The sequence below is a fragment of the Cupressus sempervirens genome, chromosome 9 (assembly GCF_028749045.1).
Source record: "Cupressus sempervirens isolate cs-2001-9-10 chromosome 9, ASM2874904v1, whole genome shotgun sequence".
In the NCBI taxonomy this organism is placed as follows: Eukaryota; Viridiplantae; Streptophyta; class Pinopsida; order Cupressales; family Cupressaceae; genus Cupressus; species Cupressus sempervirens.
Window position 1 is genome coordinate 756,685,269 of NC_143126.1, and position 17,135 is coordinate 756,702,403.

A 17,135-nucleotide genomic window follows, 5' to 3' on the forward strand; every position below is an offset into this window, starting at 1 on the left:
AAGTCATTATTTTGGTAAACCAATATAATCCCTTAAAAAAATGCCTTCACTCTTTTCCTTTACCTCTATATTATCTGTTCAATCCTATACATGGTAAATTGGCTATAAATATGTCTGCACACATCCAAAACTTAAGCATTTTTTCCCACATGTTATTCAATATTTGTACTATCTTCATCTAAGAGTGCACATGCTCAAGTGTTTCCAGTGAACCACATTGAACAAAATAAGATGACTATGTATTGTTCTCTTAATCTGTACTTAGACAATTTTATAAGTCTTGGTATGTTTTACCCTCTTCATAAGAGGTATATGTCATCATAAATGACAACCCCAACAAATGTCCTTAGCCAAATTTCTAACAATAATAAGTTTCTTGCTTGGAGAAAAACATGAGAAAGTACTTGTAGGTTGAGGAAATTAAGGCCATGTCTCCCAATTTTCACACCATATTTTTTCTTCTAACTATATACATGTTGTACAATATATCTCCCTACAAAGTGATTGAGGGGATGAGAATAAATTGCAACACAAAGATTTCCTTTGTTAAGAAATCAGTGAGTTTTATATGTTGTTTGAATCATTCTTAGTTTGTGATTTGGACTTTATAGTTAAATAATCATTTTGAATTTAAGTTGAATTTATGAAGGAAGGGGTTTAAAGTCTAAGGAATTGTCTGATACAATCGATTATTTTTTGAAGAAAAAGGCAGTTATGGCTATGACGATGTCCCTTTGCCCCAAGAAGGAGCTATTAATGATGTTACTAGTGATGGATTGCATGGAAACCTCATTGAATTATTTGATAAGCTTTGGAGACCGCTAATGTGCAAGATACAAATTCCTACTAGCATTCCTAGTCCTTATAGATTTCATTTCTTACTTATGCACTCATAACATAATTGATTTCTTGATAAATATTTAGTTTCCACCATTTTTGGTACTAGGATTCCTAGTCCTCATAGATTTCATTTCTTACTTATGCACTCATAACATAATTAATTTCTTGCTAAATATTAGGTTTCCATTATTTTTGGTAGATATGAGACTTTTAGATTTAAGGCTATATGATTGGATATAGTTTTATTGCTATAAAAATAAATTTGACAAGATTTTATTTAGTTGTGAGATATGAGTCTATATAATCAATTAACATTAGAAAAGTCTTTGATGGATGAGTAGCTTTTAGCATGACAAATAAATATCAAATGGTCAAACTACCATGTAAAAGTTAGAAAACCATTATATTATACAGTTGATGAGCATTAGCAAGTGAAAAATTGTGTAACATGGACTTTTTTCCATGATCTACATATTTTGTAATAGAAAAACAACAACAAAATTTACCACTTTAAACATCATTGTGTTTTCACAAATTTGTTACAAAATTTAAATTTAACAATTTTCGTTGCTTTGTAAAATAGTCTATCAACTATAAATAATAAATCTAAGAAAATCTTCAATCATTTTTAGTCATATTTAGTATTAAACATCATTTAATCTCAAGAAACAACATAAAATCTTTAACCTACCCTATTAGAAGAGAATATGTAAGGGTTTGTCCATGGTGAGGTCCAGGCACTGGTTCTACCAGTCCCATAAAAGAGGAGAAACCACCATGATCATCGGGAAATCATGGGTGGTGTGTGTGAAATAAAATATTTCCTATGAATAAAATATGTTTTTGGATTTTTGGAAACAATTGTGAAAGGAATGGATGAAACTCTCTTATGAGATTCATGCAAGCTCACAATATATGGCTCAACCATTTTTTGTTGTATGGACAAGTCAGAAGTTATGAAGAAATCTTGGCACTAAATGGGGAAGAACATAATCCCTCAATGGGATAACAATGAATGGGTTGATGGAAGCCATCAGGTAGTGAATCCTTTTTTTAAGGCTCCTTTTAAGAAATAGTGGAACATAATCTTATAAGCAAGGAAGCAAACATGTTCATATTAGTTATCTATGAATAGAAAATATTTTTTTTAAAAATTGATTTAAAAAAAAATCAAAATAATAATAATATACAATAAATATTACATTGATAAAAATGAATACTACAATTAAATTTGATAAAATATCTATTGATCTAAACATTGATATATATATCTTTGTTAAGAAGCATGTTAATACATGGTTTGTTTTTATTTTGTGAGTTGATAGACATGCAAAGAGTCATGAAAATACCATAATATGAAGCTAGATAGAAGGTGGTTCTTAGATCCATGGAGAGTCATGAAGAGGAGTAATAATAGATTTGACTTGGAGATAACTTTGAAGGCCTTGAGGCCCAAACTCTCTTCCAAGTCCGCTCATCTTGTATCCTCCAAATGAGGAATCATCATCAACTACAAGAAAAGTATTAATCCACATAATTCCAACATGAAGAGATCTTGTAACTCTATTAGCTAAATTAATATTTTGAGTTAAAATTCCAGCTGCAAGACCATAGATTGTCTTGTTTCCTCTCTCTATTACTTCTTCTATAGTTCTACAAAAATGAAGTGTCAATGTTAAAGTTAATATCAAGTATTTGTACTATTATAAAATCAACAACAACAATAATAGATAGATAGATAGATCTTTACTTATTGATATTGAGAAAATATGAATATAAAATATTTGTAAATATTCTTACTTGAATTTCAAAATAGATAAGATCCGCCCAAATATTTCTTCTCTAGTAATCCTCATATCATCCGACATTAAATAATAATAAAAGAGTTGAACAATTAACCCAATTAACTCACTACACACTCAAATAACTAATGTTGCATTAAATATTAGAATTACCTCAATGTCAATAAATATTGTAGGTTCAATGTAAAATCCTTTCTCACCCAAGGAATGGCCACCTATTAGTAATTTAGCTCCATCTAGCTTACCATATTGAAAATATTTCAATATTTTATCAAACTAACTTTTATTAATCTGCAATAAACATTTCACACATAGTAAGTGCATAATTATAATAATAAATAGTCATTACACTATTATTACTTTATCACTTTTAATAGGTATAATACTAATTAATATTATACGAATTATATATCTATAATATATTCATTTACTTTTTATATGGAATTATGTGATCATAAAAATTACTTAATTTGTCCATATGCAAATTCAAGGATAATGCTATTTTATATAAGAAATATATTTTCATTATTATATATATATATATATATATATATATATATATATATATATATATATATATATATATATATATATATATATATATATATATATATATATATATATATATATATATATATATATATATATATATATATATATATATATATCCATTGTCCACTATATCATTAGAAGAGAAATAAAATAATACATACTTAAAATAAATCATACATAATGGTTGTAAGTTTTTGATATGTGTTATATAGTTTTTAGACTTAGTTCTCAAGAAGCCTAAAATTTTCAACTAGGAAAAAATTCAGAGAAAGCTCAACAAAAACTAGCGAAAAACTCAGCAACTTAGAAAGAACAAAAAATTAAAATCTCTTAAAATTTTAAAAAATAAAAATAAAAAAATTCAATAACAAAATGTATTTAATTAAAAATTGATGTCTTTAAAGACAAAATGAATGATTTTATAGAAAAAATGTGGAAAATGTATTGGCCCAACAAAACAAAGAGAGAGTACTCCGCAACTTAGGGAGTACTTGGAGAGTTTGCAAACTATGTATTAATGATTATTTTAATTACAATTTTTACCAAATTTGTTAACAAAAGACAAAAGTGCTTGTTTTGAATGTAGATTTTAAATAATTATGCATGTTTCAAAGAGAAAAAAGAACTAAATGATGGACTACTTGAGGGCCATGTTGTACTCCTTGTTTAAATGGATCACCTACCACAATCTTTTTTACTCTGCCTGCTATCTTATTCACAAATTTATCATAAATATTTTCTTGAACAAACACCCATGTCCCTGCTGCACACATTTGTCCTTGGAACATAATCCAAAGCATTGGTTTCTTTGCTAAGAAATTGATATTGATAAATATTATTTTCTACCATTTAGTAATGCAAACATTAAACTTTGGGAACACACCATGCTTGTGAATGTAGTCATAGTAGCAATTTCTATAGCTTCCTCAATATTATAATCATCCATGATAATTAAAGGTGATTTTCCACCAACTTCTAATGCCACATCCTTCAAATTACTTTTAGCTGTAGCTTCCATTATCCACCTCCCTATTTGAGTTGACCTAGTAAATGCAACCTAAGTAGTATACAAGCAATATTGATTTTAAACTTATAAAATATAACAACATAAGTTAAATTTAAAAAATAAAAAAATATTATTAAATTATTTTAATTATATATTCTTTCCTAAATACAGTCAAATATTACTTCTTTTTCCAATCTTCCAATCATTTATTGACAAGACTTTTTTTTTTAAAAGACTGAAGAATTAGATAGGTTCCCTTGTAAACTGCATTTACTATTATTATTAATAAATAAGTAACAAGATAAATGACCAACTTAGACATATATATATATCATATTTTAAAAAGATAATATTTTTTATACTTACCTTGTCAATATCCATATGACTGCTTATGGCAGCACCAGTAGTTCCACCGAAACCAGGGAGTACATTAAGGACACCAGGAGGTATTCCAACCTATATTAATCAACTCAATATTACTAAAAATCAATTCTGAATCCATCCTATGAAACATATAACTGATGCATAAATCGTTCAAACTAAATTGATTAGAATCATATGAAAAAACTATTCTAAATTCATTTTATGGAGCACATAGCCAAGTATAAATCTTCTGAACTAGATTCCAACATAAATGAGTGTTGTTCTCAGCAATATTTAAAAGAAGTGATATTAGATATAAGGATCCACAAACTAAAATTATTGATTCCATATGGAAAATAGAGATTGAGATGATCTATTTTGTTAGCTTGTTAGAATTTAAGTTTATATTGATACAACGCCTCAGATTCAGAAACAAATCAAGAAAGATTAACATAGTCAATGCAATTTCTGTGAGAAATATAAATTAAAATCAATACTCAAACTCACAACCCTAAACCTAAAATCTTACTCGACACTCAAAATTTTCTTGGCACATGAAGGTGTCGAGTGCCAGTTTTACTCAGCACTTGAAGGTGCCGAGTGACAGATTGCTCGACACTTGAAGGTGCTGAATGGCAGGTTGCTCGACACTTGATGGTGCCAAGTGATAGGCAATAGGTGCTGAGTTGGCTTGGCACAAGAAGAGATCGATACACAAGAAAAATGCTCGGCACCAATGGATGCTGAGTGAGCTCGGCTCCAACTGAGAAAGAGGATGCCGAGTGTTCTATTTCAAATTGAATAAATATAACTTAAAGAATATTTCAATGTGAATGCTTTCACCATTAAAACTAGAGAGCCAAGCTTTAACCTTTCAACCAAGTTTCTCAAATACAATGAATAGAAGAGGAAGAATAATAGATTCAAGTATGCCTACTTGCTTTTCTATTCAAATAATATTTAAACTATTACAAAATCTGGGAGCATTTGGCTTCAACCAGAAAACCCTAAAATAACCCTAAATTGGTAAAACTTCAAACAAATTTAATACTTCAAAAAACCTTTAAACCTATAGCTCTAATGGCTACAGACAAAGGTTCCTGGAGCAATCACTACTTCAACAGGACAAAAAAAAACAACAAAAAACTCACAGAATGAACAGAGGAGTTGCATGCAACTGGAGACACTGAACATACTTCCTTTTGTCTCTGCAACAAGTGGATTTGATGACCACTTTCTTCTTCTTCCTTTTCTCTGCTCTGCTAAACTGAAACTCTAAATAATCTAACTAAATGAATGAATGAATAAAAATTCCTTTTGTCACATTCCATTTTCCTCCTCTTTTCAAAATTTGAAAACCTCACCTACTCGTATTAATTTTTTTGTCTATTCTAGATGTCAGGGGGGTAGGTGAGCATTTGGCTCTAGGGGCAAACATCAACGCTGCATTAAATATTCCAACACTCCCCCTTTGTCCTGAGCCAAACAAACAAGGATCACAACTAATCCAAATCAACTACACCGAGACACTCTCTTAGGTGTACAAAAGATCCAATGCCTAATGGCTTTGTGAAAATGTCTTCTAGCTGCTGCTCAGACTTGCAAAAATTTGTTTTGATATCCCCGGTCTCCACCAACTCTCTGATGAAGTGATATCTGATCTCAATATGCTTGCTTCTCCCATGGAAGACTGGATTCTTAGATAATGAAATTGATGAGATGTTGTCACAATAAATTATGGTTCCATCCTCTTGCCTTTCATTCAAATTTGTCAAGATCCTCCTTAACCAAATAGCTTGACATGCTGCTACATTTGTTGCTATGTATTCAGCCTCTGCTATAGATTGAGCAACAATAGGTTGCTTCTTGGATGCCCATGAAATTGCACTCGATCCCATATGAAAAATATATCTAGAAGTGCTCTTCCTATCATCTATACTTCCAATCCAATCACTATCCGTGTAACCAACCAACTTGAAATCATCATTTACAATATACAAAATCCAAAATCCCTTGCTACCTTTCCCATACCTTAGGATCCTTTTTCTCACTTGCCAATGGGAATCCTTTGGTGCTTCCATAAATATGGAAATTAGACTTACTACATGCATTAGGTCTGGCTGAGTTGCAGTCAAATACATTAGACTTCCAACCATACTCTTGTATAGTGTTGGGTCCACTCTCTTGCTAGAGTCTTCCTTTCTCAACTTTAGACCTATTGCTATTGGTGTGGGGGCTGCCTTACTATTCTGTATTTTAAATCTCTCCAAGATCTGCCCTGCATATTTTTCTTGAGAGATGAAAATGCCATCATATATTTATTTTACTTCTATGGCTAGAAAGTATTTCAAGAGACACTTTTCATGGCCTCTTTAAACTCACCAATTAGAGCCTTGTCATTTCCAGTAAAAATTAAGTCATCTACATACAAGACAATAACCAATACATTACCATCTGTTTCCTTGATGTAAAGAGTAGGCTCGCCATTGCTTTTGCTAAAGCCATTTCTCATCAAATATGAGTCAATCCTACTATACCATGCCCTTGGAGCTTTCTTGAGCCCATAAAGACCTCTCTTCAATCTATATACTTTATTCTCTTCACCTGCAACTTCATAACCAGGTGGTTGCTCCACATATACTTCTTCTTTCAATACACCATTTAGGAAGGAAAACTTCACATCCATTTGAAATACCTTCCATTTGTGCTAAGCTACAATTGCTATGATAGCACACACAATTTCCATTCTTGCAACAGGGGCATATGTCTCATCATAGTCTCTTCCATACTATTGTTTGTAGCCCTTGATTACCAGCCTTGCCTTATGCCATTCAATCTTGCCTTTAGCATTACATTTGGTCTTGTAGACCCATTTCACACCAATCACATTCTTCTTTGGAGGCAATTCAGTTAGCTCCCATGTCTCATTTCTTTCTATAGTATCTATTTCCTCATCTATGGCATTACATCATTTCTTCTCCTTAATAGCTTCCTCAAAATATATTGGATCACTATGAAAAAATAATGCAAAATTAACACTCTCATCATAATTTTCATACCTTTCATCTTGGTATAACTCCATAAGACTCTTAGTCTTTCTTGGTAATAAGGAGGAGAGTGTGGGATTAGAGTCTTCATCACTGCTACATTGCCGACTAGCTCGGTCTTCACTGGTACTCAGCACTGACACTCGGTCATGCTTAGAGGAGATTAGCAATGTCTGAATCTGCTTGCCCTTTCTTCTACTTACTCCTTCTTGTTATTGTTCATCAGTGTATTCTTCACTCATAATTAGCACTTTACTAGAAGTTCTTGGTGACTCATTAATTGAACCATACCAAGACTGATTTTCAAGAAATTCCACACATCTTGAAAGAGTCATCTTGTTGTTCAATGGGTCATACAATCTGTATGCCTTTGATTCTAAGCTATACCATGTGAAGATGCACTTCACACATTTTTCATCCAATTTTTTCCTTTTCTCTTTAGGTACATGTGCATATGCAACACATCCAAACACCCTTAGGTGTTCAACTATCCATCTTCCCCGTGACCATGCTTCCATTGGAATTTTGTCACGTACTGCCTTTGTAGGACACCTATTAATTAGGTAAACTATTGTTACCATAGCCTCTCCCCAAAATTTAGTTGGGAGACCTTTCTCTTTCATCATGCTCCTTGCCATTTCAACAATGGTCCTGTTCTTTCTTTCAGCCACTCCATTCTGCTGTGGTGTATAGCTAGCTGTGAGCTCTTTCTTTATGCCATGTTTCTTGCAAAAATTTACAAAAGAATTAGAAGTATACTCCCCTCCTCTATCTGATCTTAGGACTTTGATATAGTGTCCACATTCTCTTTCAACCTGAGCTTTAAATTCTATAAATTTATCAAATACTTCAGATTTATTCTTTAAGAAATACACCCATGTCCTACGACTGAAATCATCTATAAATGTCATAAAATAAGCACTCCCCCCAATGGAAGTAACTTGCATAGGACCAACTAAGTCGGTATGCACTAATTCTAATGGATATCTAGCCCTCCTAGAATTTCCAGAATTAAAGGGGAGTCTATGTTGCTTACCCAATATACAAGCCTCACACTTGTCACATGAATTTCCTATACGTGGCAAACCATCTACCATTCTTTTATTTGATAACAAATTTAAACCAACATAGCCAAGATGACCATACCTGAGGTGCCATAGCCATGAGGGTTCTTCAATCACACTCTTTAGAGCTGATTGTGTGGGAGGTGTAGTACTAACTTGAGATGAGAAATATGTCTCAATCTTTAAGAGAAACATTCTATTCTTTGTCATTTGAACTGCTACAAGTAAGTTCTTGCTCTCATCTTTTTCATGAATGACACACATGTCATTCTCCATCAAAACTTTGTATCCATTTTGAATGAGCTGACCAATGCTCATCAAATTGTGCTTCATACCAGGGGCAAAATACACATTTTTTATTTCCTCCTTCTCACCTTTCTTGGTGCAGACCATAATAGATCCTTTGCCCACAACTTGTAGGGTTCCATTGTTACCCATCTTGATTTCTAATTTAAAACTCTTGTCAATGAATAAAAACAAGGTTTCATTACCACTCATGTGGTTGCTACATCCACTGTCAAGGTACCAAACCTCAGGGCTTCCTTCTTCACCAACATTACACATGATGAAGGCAGTGGCATTATTTCCACTTCCCATATTCACATCAGCCACATTTTCTTGTCTTGACTGATCATTTTTCTTCTTCCAGAATTCATTTGCATAATGCCCATATTTATGATATTAGTATAATTCTACATTACTCTTATTTGAGTTGTAATTTTTCTTACCTCCTCTTGAGGTATTTTGAGAGCTACTTGCTCCATCTGCTCTTCCTGAGCTTTCTGCTATAGCATTTCTTTGTCCTCCATTACCTCAGCCTCTACCTCTAGAGTTTCTTCTTGAACCATTTCTTCCTCTTCCCCTTCCTCTTGGATTTGTCTAAGCCTTGAATTCTTGCTCTTGGGAAGATGGAGAAGTAGATCTATTGATCCTATGCTCATGGGTTTGAAGTGTACCCATCAACTCATCCATTGGTAAATGAAAGAGTCCTACTAAGTGGTGAGATTGAACCAGGACAACGAAGGAGTTTGTTCTATACCAGATGCAAGTGTGAGGATAAATATTGTTACATGATCATTGATGGTGGTAGCACTGATAACTTGGTATCAGAAGAGATGGTCTCTAAGCTGAACCTAAGGAGGGAGAAACATCCCCAGCCCTATCGGATTGCTTGGGTAAAAGATGATCATAAGGTCTTGGTAAGTGAACAATGTTTAGTGAAATTCAAAATTGGGAGTTACCATGATGAAGTTCTCTGTGATGTTATTCCGATGGATGTTTGCCATCTATTCTTAGGTAGACCATGGCAGTTTGATAGACATGCAGTACATGATGGGCATGCAAACACATACTCTCTGACAAAGGATGGATTTTGCCACAAATTGAAGCCCATGAAAAAGGAAGGTGAAAAGGTATGTAGGAGTGCTAGGATTCATCTTGTTGATGGAGGGAAGTTTTTAGATGGCATGAAACATCAACATATGTGCTATGCTTTGATTCTTAGGAAAGATAAAGAAGGTAGTAGTGAAGTACCACTTGAATTTTTAGATTTATTAGGGGAGTTTGGAGATATTATCTTTGATAATGTTCTAGATGGATTGCCACTAGTAAGGAAAATTAGTCATTAGATAGATTTGATTCTAGGAGCTAGTTTTCCTAACAAGGCTACTCATAGGATGACTCCTGCTAAAACAAACGAGCTAAATAGATAGGTTCAAGAGCTGTTGAGGAAGAGCTTGATTTGAGATAGCCTAAGTCCATGTGCAGTACCTGCAATACTCACACCAAAGAAGGATGGAGAGTGGAGGATGTGTATAGATTCTTGAGCTATAAATAGGATAACCATCAAGTACCGATTTCCTTTGCCAAGGATGGATGATCTTATGGACTGCTTGAGTGGAGCTTAGTACTTCACAAAGATAGATCTCAAGAGTGGCTATCATCAGATATGAATTCGAGAAGGAGATGAGTGGAAAATAGCCTTGAAGACCAAGGAGGGTCTTTATGAGTGGTTAGTCATGCCCTTTGGATTGACGAATGCCCCAAGCACCTTCATGCGGCTCATGAATGAGATACTTAAGGAGTTCTTGGGAAAATTTGTTATTGTCTATTTGGATGATATTTTAATTTTCAGCAAGACTTTGGAAGAACATTTACTGCATATTCATAGTGTCCTTGAAAGGCTAATGGAAGAGAAATTGTTAATTAATATGAAGAAGTGTATCTTTACAAAAAGGGAGTTAGTCTATTTGGGGTTTGTTATATCACTCGAAGGTCTCAAAATGGATCCGGAGAAGGTAAAAGCCATCTTGGAATGGCCTACTCCAAGGTCTGATACTGAGGTAAGATCATTTCATGGTCTAGTTAGTTTTTACAAGAAGTTTATTAAGAATTTTAGTGGCATATGTGCACCCCTAACTAATACAATAAGAGGGGATAGAAAAGAGTTCAAATGGACTGCAGCAACTACGAGAAGTTTTGAATTGCTGAAGAAGAAGGTGACAGAATAGCCTGTGTTGGCACTTCCAAATTTTAGAAAAGTGTTCCAGGTGGATTGTGATGCTAGTGGCAGCACTATTGGGGCTGTATTAAGCCAAGAAGGTAAGCCTATTGCATAATTTAGTGAAAAATTGAATGATGCAAAGAAGAAGTATTCTATTTATGATCAAAAGTTCTATGCAATAGTTCAGGTCTTAAAGAAATGGAGGCATTATTTATTGCCAAAGGAATTTGTTTTGTATACTGATCATCAGGCATTACAGTACCTAAATAGCCAAGGTAAATTGAATTAGAGGCATATGAAGTGGGTAGAGTTCTTGTAGAGTTATACATTTGTGTTGAAGCATAGAAGTGGAAAATCTAATAGGGTTGCAAATGCACTAAGTAGGAGACAGTTGTTGCTTACAATAATGTAGGTTGAAGTAGTTAGGTTTGATGAACTCAAGAATTTGTACCCCGAGGATCCTGATTTTGCTAAAGCATGGAAAGCTTGTAAAGAACCTGTTGCTATAGATAGAACCAAGTGGTTAGATGGGATGTTGTTCAAAGATAGTCAATTGTGCATTCCAAGGAGTTCCATAAGGGAAAATCTGATTAAGGAGAAATATAGTGGAGGGATGGCAGGACATTTTGGTCAAGATAAGACCATTTCCATTCTTAGAGAACATTATTTTTGGCCTCAAATTTCATAGGATGTGAAGAAGTTTGTACAGAGTTGCCAGGTTTGTCAAGTTGCCAAGGGGTTTAGTCATAATACTGGCCTATATCAGCCATTGCCTATTCCATCAAGGCCATGGGAGGACATAAGTATGGATTTTGTTCTTGGATTGCCAAGGACACAAAGGGGTAATGACTCAGTATTCGTGGTGGTTGATAGGTTCTCCAAAATGGCACATTTCATTCCATGCCACAAAACTCATGATGCTATCCATATTGCAGACTTGTTTTTCAAAGAGGTGGTAAGACTACATGGACTTCCAAGAAGTATAGTTTCTAACAGAGATACTAAATTTGTGGGGTATTTTTGGAGGACATTGTGGAAGAAGTTGAGAATAGACCTAAAATTCAGTTCCATGCATCACCCGCAGACTGATGGCCAAACAGAAGTGGTAAACAGAAGTCTAGGAAATTTGCTGAGATGTTTAGTTGGGGATAAGCCCAAGGGATGGGATTTTACTCTACCACAGGTAGAGTTTTCTTACAATAACTCTATAAATAGTACTGGAAAATCACCATTCCAAATTGTATATGGGAATAGCCCAAGGACTGCACCAGAATTGAGGAAGATAGAGCAAGGGGAGAGGACAAGTGTTGAAGCGGAAGAATTTGCTAAACATATCAAGCATCTACATGAGGAGGTTTGGGCACACATTAATAAGATGAATTAAGAGTATAAAGCTAGGGCTGATCAAAGGAGAAGAAATAAGGAATTCCAAGTAGGGGATCTAGTCATGGTGCACTTACGAAAAAGAAAGATTTCCAGCCGATACTTACAACAAGTTGAAAATGAAGAAATTTGGCCCTTGCAAAATTTTGAAGAAACATGACTCAGGAAATGCATATGAGGTGGAGTTGCCAGATGGTATTCACATTTCTCCCATTTTCAACATTGTAGATTTAATAGAGTATCATGATGATGGTGTAGATGAGGAGCTAGTGTTAGAGCCATGTCCAATTCCTGCTTCTAAGAAGGAGGAGATAGAAGACATTCAAGATCATTATGTGGGTAGAAGTACCAAAAATAGGTAGTATGAAGAGTATTTGGTCAAGTGGAAAGATTGACCGATCGAGGACTCAACTTGGATTTTAGCAGCTGAGGTTTCTCATTTGGGATTTCCTCTACCATTCATAAAGTGATAGGGTCACTTTTCAATCTACCCTGGGTGTCTGATACAGGAGCATCCAGAGGTATAAGGGCAATCCTATGTCACCAAAAAAAAAAATACTTAGACTTAGTTTCTATTTCATGTGTTTTCATTTTTGGATACCCATTTGGGTCAAATAAAGGATCCAACTCTCACAGTTCCACTACCAGTGTTCGTGTAAATCTTGAAAAAATAGGAGTATGTAATTGAGCCATCATTTTGGTGAACTAGGAGGTGTAAATTGGCTAGATGAATGTAATTTTAATTTAGAGAATTCCAAAAAAAGAATCAGGTCAAAAGGCCCCACGGTTTGAAAGTTATTGCAATTTTTCGGGTTGTGGAGACCTCCTAAGAATGCTTCAAAGTCAGGATAGGGGTATTAAATAACCTCAAAAAGGGCCAAAAAATGGGGGACAAATGAAGCTTTTCCATTGGGCTATAGAGAACTTTGAGAGCTTTTTGAAAATGTAAACAGTTCGTCAATTGGAGCTACGGTTCAAAAGTTATGCCTCTCGAAAGTTCGGTTACCATTTTTGGATTCTTCTAGATTTGCATTGACTTCTAACGCAACTTTTAGAACCTTCTATTTGATTGGTGGATGCCTACTAGCACTTTCTAGAATGTACTCCTAGTCCTTAACCCTCTAAGGTCTATTTAAGGAGATTTCAAGCATTGTAAAGGCAGTTCGGAGTGGAGGTTGAGAGGAGGTACTGAAAGGAGAAATTATCTCCACATTTATTCTATTGTAAGCCCTTAGGGCATGTTTTGAAGTTAATTTTCTCTGTACTAAATGTTTTAGCTTATTTTCTTACTTAATATAATTTCCCCTTTTTTCTATTGTGTCCATTCTATGTAGCTTGTGTCTCCATCAATCAGTCCCCTTGAAGTTTGTCTTAAGGATATCCCGTGCTTCTTTTGCATAATTTTCTGCTGCAATCTTAGGGAATGTAGTCTCTTTCATTACTGCTTCAATCAAACTTAATGCCTTAGCATCCTTCCTCCTTAACTCTTTCAAATCAGTCTTCTATGCATTTTTAAGGGCAATATACTGAGTTGGATTAGTCACATCATTGAATCCATTGACCACAAACTTCCACAAATCATTTGCAACCATTATGATCTTCATCTTCTTTGCCCATGTATCATAATTCTATCCATTAAAGGATGGTAGCTACTACCATATCTTTCCTGCATCTCCTACCATGTCAAATATCCCAAGAAAAAAAATTCCCTAACTCACTGTGGATGTAGGGACTCAAAGCTCTGATACCATGTTAGAAATATAAATTAAAATCAATACTCAAACTCACAACCCTAAACCTAAAATCTTACTCAGCACTCAAAAGTTGCTCGGTACATGAAGGTGTCGAGTGCCAATTTTACTTGGTACTTGAAGGTGCCAAGTGATAGATTGCTTGGTACTTGATGGTACCGAGTGGCAGGTTGCTCGGCACTTGATGGTGCCGAGTGACAGGCAATAGGTGCTGAGTTGGCTCGGCACAAGAAGAACTTGATACACAAGAAAAATGCTTGGCACCAATGGATTCCAAGTGAGCTCAGCTCCAATTGAGAAAGAGGATGTTGAGTGCTCTATTTCAAACTAAATAAATATAACTTAAATAATATTTCAACATGAATGCTTTCACCATTAAAACTAGAGAGCCAAGCTTTAACCTTTCAACCAAGTTTCTCAAATACAATGAATAGAAGAGGAAGAACAATAGATTTGAGTATGCCTTCTTACTTTTCTATTCAAATAAGATTTAAACTATTACAAAATCTAGGAGCATTTGGCTTCAACCAGAAAACCCTAAAATAACCCTAAATTGGTAAAACTTCAAACAACTTTAATACTTCAAAAAACCTTTAAACCTCCAACTCTAATGGCTACATACAAAGGTGCTTGGAGCAATCACTACTTCAATAGGACAAAAAAAAACAACAAAAAACTCATAAAATGAACAGAGGAGTCACGTGCAACTAGAGACACTAAATATACTTCCTTCTATCTCTACAACAAGTGGATCTACTAACCACTTTCTTCTTCTTCCTTTTCTCTGCTCTGTTGAACTGAAACTCTAAATAATCTGACTAATTGAATGAATGAATAAACATTCCTTTTGTCACATTCCATTTTCCCCCTCTTTTTAGAATTTGAAAACCTCACCTACCCATATTAATTTGTCTATCTATTCTGGACGTCAAGGGGTAGGTGAGTGTTTGGCTCTAGGGGCAAATGTCAACACTGCATTAAATATTCCAACAACTTCGTAGCATAAATTGAAAATGGGAAGTTGTACTACTATTTAAGGGCATTCACTATCTTCCAGAGAGAATGCACCAAATTTTTCAGATCTTTGAAAATACTTGATAATTTTTCAAAAATAATTGCTCGTGTTTTGATTACAAAACATGTAGATCATGAAGAACAAATGTTGAATATTCAAAAGTATCCCTTGTGTTTTTGATCTTTTGAATTTTGGTTAAAGGTGGATTTTATCTAGAGGATAACTGCGTTCCTACATAAATTCTTAAGAAAATTTGAGGATATACCTCTAGAGACAAATGAGCACAGTAGAGTGTAGTTAAGAGAGTCAATTTTGAAGGTTTCACAATCACTGTGCATCCACATGCCAGAGTAGGACCAATCTTAGAAAAAAAACATTAATAGTGGAAAATTCCATGGTATGATCTGACCACAAACCCCAATGGGCTCCTGCAAAGTATATCCTTGGTATGGCCCATTCATCTTCAAACTTAGCCCATGGATTTTATCAGCATACCCTACAAAAAAATTGAATAAGTGTGTAAATAATGTCAAATATAAGGTTATAGACATTGTTACAAGTTTGGTTGTCAATGTCAGATACGGGACTACTTAAGCATCACACACTAAGCTTCATTCAAACACTAAAAGTGTTAAATAGTTAAAGTTGACTTATTTTTTCCAAGCTTAATTTTCTCCTTAGTGTTTGATGTTTAAGGGTGACCATCTGATACAACTACTAGGCTCAACTGCAACCAAACTGCAAAGTACAAACCAACATAACTACAACCAAAATGAGTATCTATACCTACACAGTATTAGAGAACACCAATTAATTTTGACATATATAGAACTCTTACAAGATCTAGAGGTTTTCCTCCATCCCATGATTCCAACATTGCAAGTTGTTTGGAATGTTGTTGAATTAGATCTGCAAAATTGTTCAGTATGTGGCCCCTCTCCTGAAATCTCAAGAACATTGATTGGATTATGATTTTTTATTAAGAAAAATGAAGTTAAAACCAACTTTCCTAGTGATGAGTGAGTGAACTTACAACGCCAGGCAAGTGAGGCCATGGACCATGATCAAAGGCCACCCTGGCTGCCTTAACAGCCAAATCAACATCTTCTTTGGTAGCTTTGGAAGCACTTGTTATCACTTCCTCTATTCTTGGATCAAATGTTTTGAATGTTTTTCTTGTGCATAAGCTCATTACAAAACATTAATCTCTGGTTGTAAACATCACACACTAATGATGGGCTCTTAGGCTAAAGTGTAAAATAGTCAAAGCAACCTTACTTTGTCCGAGCTTATTATTTTTCATAGTATGTGATGTTTAGAGTTGAGTGACATTAATGAATATTAAGGTATTCATAACTGATAGATCATAAAATATGATCTAAAATGTTAATGCAAAAACTCTTCACTTAAGATAGTTGATTACCTGAAACTAAATCGACAAATTCTCCATTAATGAAAAGCTTTGTGTATTTCACTATAATTGGAGGTTTTATAGGTCCTCCATCTTCCATTACTAACTTCCAAGTCCTTGCTTCTGCAACATTAGTTTTAGTTGATGCCATGACCACAATTTCTTTCTTTTTTTCTCCTTCGACTCTGCCCAAATTTGCTTAACTACTTGCAAAACTAAGGCAGACGCACATCTATATATAGAAAGATGGAAGCCACAATGTTTAAGTCTTGTTTTAATGAAGAGAAACATGTTCATGTAGACATTAAAAAAATATTATATTAGGAAAGGTGAAAGGATATTGACATTTCAAGATTAGAACACCTAATCTATAAAATTGTGAATGAGATTATGATCCA

At 34.3% G+C, this 17,135-nt stretch overlaps 1 pseudogene; it reads right to left on the reverse strand.

Moving 5' to 3' along the window:
- Window positions 1-2,219: 2,219 nt before the first annotated feature.
- LOC149540882 (aldehyde dehydrogenase 1-like) lies at window positions 2,220-16,888 on the reverse strand (annotated as a pseudogene).
- Between the last annotated feature and the right edge of the window lie 247 nt (window positions 16,889-17,135).